Source organism: Ooceraea biroi, chromosome 1 (genome assembly GCF_003672135.1).
Source record: "Ooceraea biroi isolate clonal line C1 chromosome 1, Obir_v5.4, whole genome shotgun sequence".
NCBI classification, from domain to species: Eukaryota; Metazoa; Arthropoda; class Insecta; order Hymenoptera; family Formicidae; genus Ooceraea; species Ooceraea biroi.
The window spans coordinates 16,323,989-16,333,985 of record NC_039506.1 but is presented as its reverse complement, the minus strand read 5'-3'; the positions used below and the strand labels follow the sequence as shown (position 1 = coordinate 16,333,985).

Sequence of the window (9,997 nt, the reverse complement as noted above, 5' to 3'; positions counted from 1 at the left end):
TCTGCCTGGCTGCGCACGCACGCGTCGTCTGTCTATCCGGTTCCGCGAAACGAAATTTCGGAAAATTTATATCGGTCGACCCCCAAAATGTTTAGTCACCATAGTGAGTAAATATACAATGTAACAGGAGCACGATGTAAGTAATATAAAGTAGATACGCTCGAGCATCGTTTTTTACGAGTGCACCAACGATCGTTCCGGCATTGTTTATACATATAGCGACACGCGATAGCTGTTTACGAGGCAAAATTGTATTTTACGTTCCGCGCGATGTAAAAGGATTGATTTGAAAAAAAAGTGCATATTGACAGTGGCGGAAGAAATTTGCAAACTGGATGGATTGACACTGGATCGCGGAAGTGGCCAATCGGATGTGCAAATCAGTTTCTAATGCAAGTAGATCAGTAATGCAAGTGACAAAGATCACGCAGAGATGCGCAGAGATCTGTTGGATAAATTGACGAATAACAAATTACGCTACGTGTGCACATCATGTACTACCGTGAATGTTTTCATGTGACAAATCAGTCGCATTAATTGCAATCTGTTATCGAAAACATAAAATTTAAATTCTTGGTAAGAAAATACAGGAATCACAATTGATAAACGCTTGTTCCACGAGGTTCTAACCGTTTGGGCGGTAACACGCAAACGGCAAAAAACAATACGAGCAAATAAACACGATGGGAAATATTTTCATTGAGTTTTTCGGCGAATTTATGTTTACATCAATCCAAGATTGCACAGATACCGATACACAGAGGAAACGTGATGCGTTCGTGTAACGCGTTTAACGGCGACGCGTGGATAGTCCATTTGATGTCAAGTGAGAGTGGAACCGGAAATAGCAGAGATCGATGAGCGACACAGGGTCAACTTAAATACAGCTGCTTCGCTAATAATTGGTAATCGATGTTCATTAAATTATTTCTGTAAAATCCACAACGCGATAAAATGTGCACATTAACGCGTTGCATTCATAATGACGCCTAGAATGACGAAAAATATTGATTCTTTGTTAACCGGTTTTGTAAATTTGTGAAATCAGTGTATCAATTAAAATATCGGAATAATGTACGTGATGAAAAATGGGAGAAACCATTTTATCGCTTAACATTGACACAAATTTTCGAAACACTCGTTAAATCGCGGCAGTGGTAATCCCTTCTACGATTCAATAAACGTACATATGTGTACACAAATTATCTTGACGCAAAAGTTAATGAACGTATTTATCGATAAAGTATCCGCTGCATTAAGCTACGCTGAATTATCGCCGCGCCGTTGCGAATATTTCTTCTTTGCGAATAATCAATTGCCAACCCGTCGATAGACTCGCGCTAGTAGCGCGCATATGCTCGTTTCACCTATTACGTCCCGATTTCCTCAAAGGGTGATCAAAGTATTAATCATCAAGCTAGGCCTCAAAGACAAGTTTTACATGTAAATTTCTGTTATAATATCGCTTTGTTATAATTAGGAAGCGGTAATCGGCCCGTGTGTGTGCGTGAGTTGAATGATCGATTAAAAATATCCGATAATACAATATTACTTTTCCGTGGAACACGGAATTGGCTCGCGATATGACGGCTCCTATGTAGATAGACCGACGCGAAATCGTGTTGATCTCCTTCTAAAGAGCCTATTTGCAAACTTTTCATTCGGCATTTTGTTTGATCCGTTCAATCTAGCCACGCTATGTATAATGAAATCCGATTCTCCGTCAAATGAACGAGCATAGCTACGGCAAACTGCACCTGACCGGTGCACTAGTCGCGAGCGATACGCTCACGATGCTGTGCAATGTGCGTGCGGATAAATGAAAACGTCGACCACGCCGCGTTTCCTCTCGGCTTATTTATAAAGCAATTTATAGCAATTAAGACTCTACGAGCTAGCGACCACTAGCGTGTTAACAAGATTCTTCAAAATTAGAAAGATTGATTTTCGTTGTCGTATTAAAACTTTGATAAATCCAGATGAATATTATGAATAGTGTAGCAACGAAAGGGGAAAAATAATAACAACACAAATACTCGTAGATCAAATGATGACAGATTTTATTGCATTTCCCTGACGGATGTAAAAATTAAGAATGCACGTGTCAAGTAATTGCAAATAAACTGAACATACCATTTGGAGTATTCAGGATGTATTTGGATATCCGTTCAACAGTAAAACGAGAACTACATTTTTTTTCTCGGCACAAAGATACAATTCAACGTGATTAATGTCTCGATATGAGAGAATACGAAAAAAAAAGTGATCGAGATGCAACAGAAAGAAACAAACACGGGAAAAAGGATAATAATCAAAGTTGATACCAACCACTGCGATAGCATCGATATTGGAATGCAAATTATTGACGTGTGCATTTCGGAAACCTGATTCGCAAACTTTTCCCGGACGTTGCGTTTCATCCAATCGATCTACCCTCACCGGTGTTTAATGAAATACCGATTGGTGCGAGATGAAAGACCACGGTCTTCCAATGGAATAATGCCGATTTTTGCTCAAGTGCGGTACGGTACATCACAAAGCTTAACTTCACCGCGGGTATTGACAGTTATCGTGCAGATGAAATTTTAATTTGTGCTACTTGGATGGAGGTAACTGCTAATCGTTTCTCTCCACGTGAGACCGCTCTGTTGACGATACGCCGTAGAGTCGCTCAAAGCCAGATTTCGTAGCAAGGGAGTAGCAAGGGCTGACTAAAAATTCTTCAAAGACAAAATTCGGTCGCCGAACGGAGCGATATTCCGGATACAGCTGGATGCATTCTCACGAACGCGATGTCATTTATCGTGGACGTGGTCCTAGCGTACGTATATAACGTAATAGACGCAGGACGTAGGTAACCACCGACGATACGGCCGGCATAATATTTCAAAGTGCCTAACCAAAACGGGCGGGGACAATAGCGGGCAGCCATCTTTCGCGAGGTTCGCATCAACGACGGGCACCGGGCTGCCCTATCAGCGAGGCCGTACAACGCGGAGAAACACGAGGAAAAGAGGGTTGCCGAGGGTTGGCCTGAGGTTGAGGGATCGTTTAGCATTCGTCGTCGTTTTCGTTTCTGTAGGGGTGCGTTCCTCTGGCTCTGTCTCCGACCCGCTTGTACTGCACCGCGCTCTCTCTCTCCTTCCCTGTCTCGCACTCCGTTCACCCCTTCGTCCTCCTCCGCCCTCGTGCCGTTCGAAAAAGCAAGTCTCCGCAAACAAAGGGCCACAGCGCGTCCAGGCAGCCCTGGCCTGGATAAGCGGCCGATCGCGCGATTATAAACGGGAGGGCTAATGCTCCTCTCTTATTATGCGCCACCGCACGCCACCGCGCGGCTTCAGCGTTCGCCCTCCTGGGAGCGGGAACCTCCCGGAGGATCGCGTGGTAGCGATATCGAGCGGCCTCCTCAAGGATTAGGCGGTGACTATGCTTTTTGTTCGCTTGTCGTTTTCGTTGCCGTACGGTCCGCCTGTTTGCAAGTCGGCAAAGAAGAGTCGGGGGGAATCGGCGTGCGAATCGAAAATCCGCACGGTCCCCTACGCGTGCGGTTTTAATACGCGCTCGGGCGCGTTTTCGAACGCACACTCATCAGGGAAAACCCAAAGAGAGACACAATCGGGCACAAAGGAAGAACGATATTGCGGTCACCGGTTCCTCCGATTATCGATGAAATTGCCGAGAGTGTCGATTGTCGAGAGTGAAACTTGATTTCTCGGACAAGCGTAAGAGCTACAAAGGCTTTGTCTTTTAGACGGTTTTCCTCGAAAAATAAAAAGAAAACAGGAAATCAGTCGAATAATACTGGCACACGATTGGTACGATGGTACTACTTTGACACGCCATATTTGTACTTTCATTTTGTCTCGTCTCCCCAATGAAATCAGATATTTGGCTACGTGTATGTGTATGGAATATTTGGCTACGTGTATATGTGTGGAATCGTTACGGGAAACAAAATAAATTTTTATAATTGGCTGATAAAATTGCGAAATACAATACTTATTACGCACTATATCACGCGGAGGCTTCAAAGCCCTCTCGGGTAGCGGGAGCATCCCTGCTATCGAACTCTTCGAGCCACCTAGAATGTATCATGCCTGGGTTTGGATCGACCCACCTATGATTGGTGAATTCTGGTTACGAACAATGGCCGGGATTAAATTCAATCCGTTACACGTGCGACGCCCGTTACTGGGTTAGATCGATCCGGAATTTTTCGAAATTGTTTGGCATTAGGTCCTCCCGCGCTTTCCGAGATTTCCCTCGCAATGGTAGGATTTGCGAGATCTGTTTAAAATTTTATGCGGTAATGCTTTCAACTTAGTTGCGCATACCGGACTACCGAAATTTGCAAAACACTCTGTCCGCCTATGTAAAACATGTAAAACAGCCAAAGAAAAATGTGACATAAATCACAGAATCGGACAATGTTTGACTTTCTTGAATTCGTGCTAGTGCATAATGCATCGAAATAAATATAAGAATTGGCGACTAATGTCATAGAAATCAGTGGAGCGAGGAAGTAGAAAATGTATAATATGCACTTTACATACTATATTCGAAAACTTGATATTGTTGAGTAAATTACAACTTTCTAACAGATAATGCATCTATCCAGAAAAATGTTTGCATAATTAATGCGGTTATCGCGATGCACCGCCTCGCTCGGGATTCCCTTTTCGCTACTTACTATCTCGTGGAAATATATCCGATGAATAATATCTACGACGCAGTTGCCGTTTTCGAATTAGCTTGAGCTTTCAGCAGCCTCCGGCGTTTATTGGATACGTACGATTATAGTATCGCAGTTACAAGTAACAAGCCGATTTCATTTGTTTCGTTACACATGTACACATTAATATGTCTATCAATGAACCGCAAGCGGATAGAAATACCGGAAAATTTATTCCCGATATTGTTCCCCATGCGTACAATCGAAGTATGCGCATCACAAATATTGATTTGGGGTTAACGCAAATTCACACCGACATGAAACACTTTTCATTGGATTGTACAACAATAAATAAATAGAAAACACGCGACATGTGGCCAATAATTCCTCGTCCTCGCACAAAATTCTCAAGATCCGAAAATTTGTCAAAGATGGAATTTTTTTATTTTAATTCAGATGACATGAGTAAATCGCTACAAAACGGTATCGTTGCCATCACCTTACCTCACCTGACAAATTATAAACGTTAAACGCGTAAAATCGCGAGAAATCAGCACAAACATTATCATCCAGTATCGCTTGTTTGTGATTCAGTTGACTCGTTTCGGAATCCATGCACCGATAATAATGCATTTGCCGATCGATAGTCTAATGAAGACAAAGGTCTCTTCCACGGTCACTCACGGCTCTCACGTTTCGCGATTCTATACATCACCATTGCGTAATCGTTGGCGATTGATCCGATCAGTGATCTAACTACGATAAGGTTGACGTTGCAATCACTTGATTGCGATCTTCAAACGATCAATATATTATAAACATCGCAAAAACTATTGCTGACACTCGACAAACTTACCAGAAAGGTTTTGTATCTTCATCGACGCAATCTGCTGTCCGACGGCTCGCGGCTTCACGATACTCACCATTTTGTCAGAGCTGTTGGTAAAAAGAGTACACTAAATCCACAAAAATCTTGTCAAATGTGTAGGGATGCCATCAAAATCAAAGTTACATAAAGGAATGCAATATTTTTTTAGTTACGTACTTTTTTGGTGCTCAAACAAGAGCACGACAATTCCATCAATCATTTACGCAGCACATATTGGAAATACATTTTTTTTAACGAACAAATCTCGAAGAAACTATGAGAATAAAAATTCTTTCGAGCATTCTCTTTTTGATCGATTATTAATAAACATAGACGAATATAATAACAATAGATCGAATATAAAAGTGACTTTATTTAGTCACTCTCTTTCAGGGTCGAAATAATTTATTTTAAACGTCAGGATTTTAATCAATGTCGCACTTGCAATAACACGGGCAAACACCGAACAAGGAAAATGGACGTCCTTTTACACCTCATTTACATTTAAACAACTCTTTAAAATTCGTGTACGCGTTGCGCTTGAATTAGAAAGTGAACACATTGTGTCGCAATTATTGTTAAGAGTGTTAAATGCAAATAGAGTATCGTTTAATGGTGGTAGTACGCAAACAGCTGTAAAATTCTTGAAAAGTTGATCATTTAAATTGCGCACCATCTACGGATGATGTTACATCATCATACTTTTGTCTTTTGTCTTTTGTCATATTATTATCTTACACATTTCCCTCGCACATCTTTCGATCAAGCGTACAACATTTTTGATACGAGCAATCCAATGGCTATCGACTAAGCCGAAATATTACAGATGAATTTCAGATATGATTCAATGGAAGTGTACAGTTACAAAAAAGACTGCTGTATTTACGCTCTAAAACCCACCCCAGCGTAAAACGATAAATTTTCGTTTCTTCGAACGAGCGTAACAACCGCAACGATAAAAATGCCTGTTAACGTTAGACGGGAGAATAATAATAACGTTCGCGTCTCGCTAATAACAGGTCGTAAGATCTAACGATGATGTTTGTCGCAAATTAGAAATAATGACCGATTTTAAGAATAATTTACAGTGGGCAGAAGCCCGTACAACGCGGAGCCAACAAGCAGTTGTTATCAATAACATTTCTGCAGAGCCGTAATATCCCGGGAAAGTAATTAGAGTAAATTCAGGGGCGCCTGGCGACCCTTCCAGCCGCACAAAATGGCGGCGGGAACCGCCCTTGCGAAAAAAATTAGGCCTCCTTCCGCCGTGCAGTAAAATTTACATGAAAAAAAGAAACGCCCAGCGCGGCATACGGGAAACGGAGTTTCGACAATGCGACTATTTTTATGGATAAATCGAAGGGGTCCGCGTACGTGGTTAGGAAATGCCCGTAATTTATGTCACTGGAAAATGCAGAAAGAGTCGTAAAAAATGTCTCGCTGCGTAATAAGGCGAGATATGCCATACGGACGATCGATACCGCGTGGTATCGCCGTTTTAACGCCGTATTATCAAATTTATCTGTGCGTGATGATTCGTACAAGATCGTTGAAACACTACTGGGACGATACAAGCATCAAATTAAATACTACTTCATTTTTCGAGGAAGCCGCGAACGTTGTTTCGGCAGACCGATATACAAAATCCTCCAATTATCTGGAAACGCGTGTCTCTCCGTGTGTCTCTCTGTTTTACGAAATTATGGTATTACGAGATATCATGAGACTAGAAGAACACTGAAATCGCGTACCTGAATATCAAACGATGCGCGTTTATGTAACGCGATAATGGCGTGCATTACTTTAAACGCGACGTAACGGCGGAAATTTTATAAATACACGTAAATCGCGACAAATGTGATCGTTACTGCAAACAGTGGGGAATCCACTCTTGTCGCGCGTGTGCCGAAACCACGCGCGGACAGCTGCAGAGCTATGAGCAGAGTATAAAAAATTCCCTTGCGTCTACGCGTCTTTCGCGTCACACGCACAGATTCTGTGGGATGAGCGCGCGCAGAGGAGTATATATCCTAATTGATTCCCCAGAAAATCCAATTCGCGCCTTCATACCCGACCAGCGGACCGCGCTCCCTCGTCAAACCGGAGATGACGGAGGAAGAAGGTTGGGGGTATCTCGTGGCGATATTTTTTTCACCCTCGTAAATATTCCCTTCAACCGGGCATATTAGCAAGCGGTACGTTCTTGGCAAGGAGCCGCTGGTACTGACAGGACATTCATATTAGCAAACGACCACACGCCGTCCACTCTTTCTCTTTCTCCATCTCCGTGTCTCCTCTTCTCTTCTCGTCGCCTCTCGCTCACCCCGTGAAAACCATACCGACCCTCCTGACTCCCATCCTCGAGAGAGGATCCAAGTGGGAGCTGCTGATTGGTAATCGTTAATTACTCCGAGGCAACTTCCTCTCGAGGAGCTCCTGTTCTGGCGATTTATGAAATATAGCCACTCTACTGGATGGAGGGTCAGCCGCCGCCGATAGAAAGTGAGATCGAAGAATCGATGATGGAGCGCTGTGCCGAGATATCGTCAATCTTTTAAATCGAAGAGCTTATATCCGATTAGCGAAAGGAAACGTCATACAGAAAACGTAATGAGAAAGGAAGAACAAGTCTAATCAAATTTTACGTTATTGTTTCACCTTGATGTTTTTTGAGATTTGAATTGATCTATTAAAGTTTGCGTTGTAACGTCGAAAAATGACGACTCGAAACACAATCGAAGACAACATCGAAGCGACGAGACTACGGCAGAGACGGACCCACCGAGCCGTTCGCCAAAGGAGAGGGCGATACGTTCTCCGTTATTACTTTTGCGGATGCCGGCCACGATAAATCATCGCGGTACATTGCTCGATAGAATTTCCCATAATTCTTGAAATATATTCCTGGAGAGGGCTACCGCGTTCCCTCTAAAGCCATATCGTACGTATAAGCGCGCCCGTGCACACATACACATACAGTGACGGTAGTCCCGGGCGCCCTCTCCCTCATAAGATCCCGGAGGCAGCGGGACAGGAGGACGCGGAGGCTGCAGGACATTAAGGGTAACAAATGAGGCCGCGCGCGGTCCTCCCGCAGGACTCTCTTCCGACTGAGGTGGCGGGAATGAAAATAAGTGTACCCCGCTTCTCGCTCAGGCGCCTTTTTTCATCATTTCCTCTTTCCCCCTGCGCGCACACCTCCTTCGGTCCTCCGGAGTTTCAGGTATCTCCCCGTCGTTCCCGGGATTCCTGTTTTAAACGGCACTCCCACAACTTTAGCTGGAAAACGCCTTCCGAGATTTACGCGCACGTACAGCCGTGTCGTCGCCGTGGCGCGCGACTTTTAGCAACCGTTACTGGGCGGCATAAGCGAGGGGTGGTTCACGATTATCGCCGGTACCAGCCGTTACCGGCCGCTACAACGCCAGCGGCAAATGCGGAAATATTCAGCAGTTACCGGGGATTAAGGAATGCGTTAATTGCGAAATACTGGCCGCCGACTCCGCCGCCGCTCCTCTTCGTTGTACGAAACGGAAATGTAACTTCCTCGCATTCGCATATTCACGTGTTGCGCAACTTCTGCCACTCGGCTGACATTTTTCCGTATTATTTTCCTTTTTTAGCGTAGCGTGCGCTTTATTAAAACTTTTCATTTATTTTTTGAAAGGCTTCCGCCGTCAGGATGATGCGCGCCGTAAATGAGGAGGGCTAAACTTGTCTTGGTCAGTCGCGTAAATGAAGGAATTGAGGAATCCTTTTATCGGAGGATCCGATCTATTGCTCTCACACGCGCGAGGATCCCACTTTCTGCTGGTTCATTATGCCGCGTGTCGAAAATGACAAATTAAATAAAGGGAAAAAAAGTATGTACACGAAGGGGATGTACACCTATACGAAGGGGCACACGCGGTGAGAGAAGAACTGGCTCGAATACATACGCGTACGTGTACGTGCGCGCGCAACATGCATGGATGAAGTGACGCGATTGACACTACGTGTCCGAACGACCGAGATGCGCCAATATTGGTACGCGGGCATCCTGCTGGAAGGACGCCACAGGTTGATGCCGAGGTATCGCTCTTTATCGGTCGGAAGATTTGATGAAACGGACACGGCGCGCTGTAACGGGATTTTTTATCACTTGTCGTACAGGGCCACTTTAAAGCCCAATTGCCTACGAGCACACTGCAAAATGTCGCAAATTATTAACTAAAACGTATGTTTATATAAAATTGTATTTTTTTTTTAAAGCAACTTTTTATTTCATAATCATTTCTATAATCGATCGAAAACACGAGAAATATTAATTGATAGAGCAGTGTAATCGAATCGCGGATTCGTCTAGAAAAAAAAGAAAAGAAAATGTTAAAATATTATCAATGAGGCAGAATCGACGATCGAGATCATCAGCAAAGTTGAAAAATCTTGAGGATGGAATCATCCTATTCGGATATGCT

The 9,997-nt window shown here is 43.6% G+C and overlaps 1 long non-coding RNA gene across 2 annotated transcripts in view; it reads right to left on the bottom strand.

Moving 5' to 3' along the window:
• Positions 1–4,542: 4,542 nt before the first annotated feature.
• Positions 4,543–9,997, bottom strand: part of LOC109610699 — a 64,866-nt gene continuing 59,411 nt past the window's right edge. The window contains exons 4-5 of one of the 2 annotated variants that reach the window (XR_003407040.1): positions 5,529–5,608; positions 4,543–5,428 (exon numbers count right to left, since the gene is read on the bottom strand). This is a non-coding gene — a long non-coding RNA (uncharacterized LOC109610699). Of the gene's footprint in view, positions 5,609–9,997 lie in introns of both variants that reach the window. The other variant, XR_002192977.2, reaches the window with a different exon arrangement.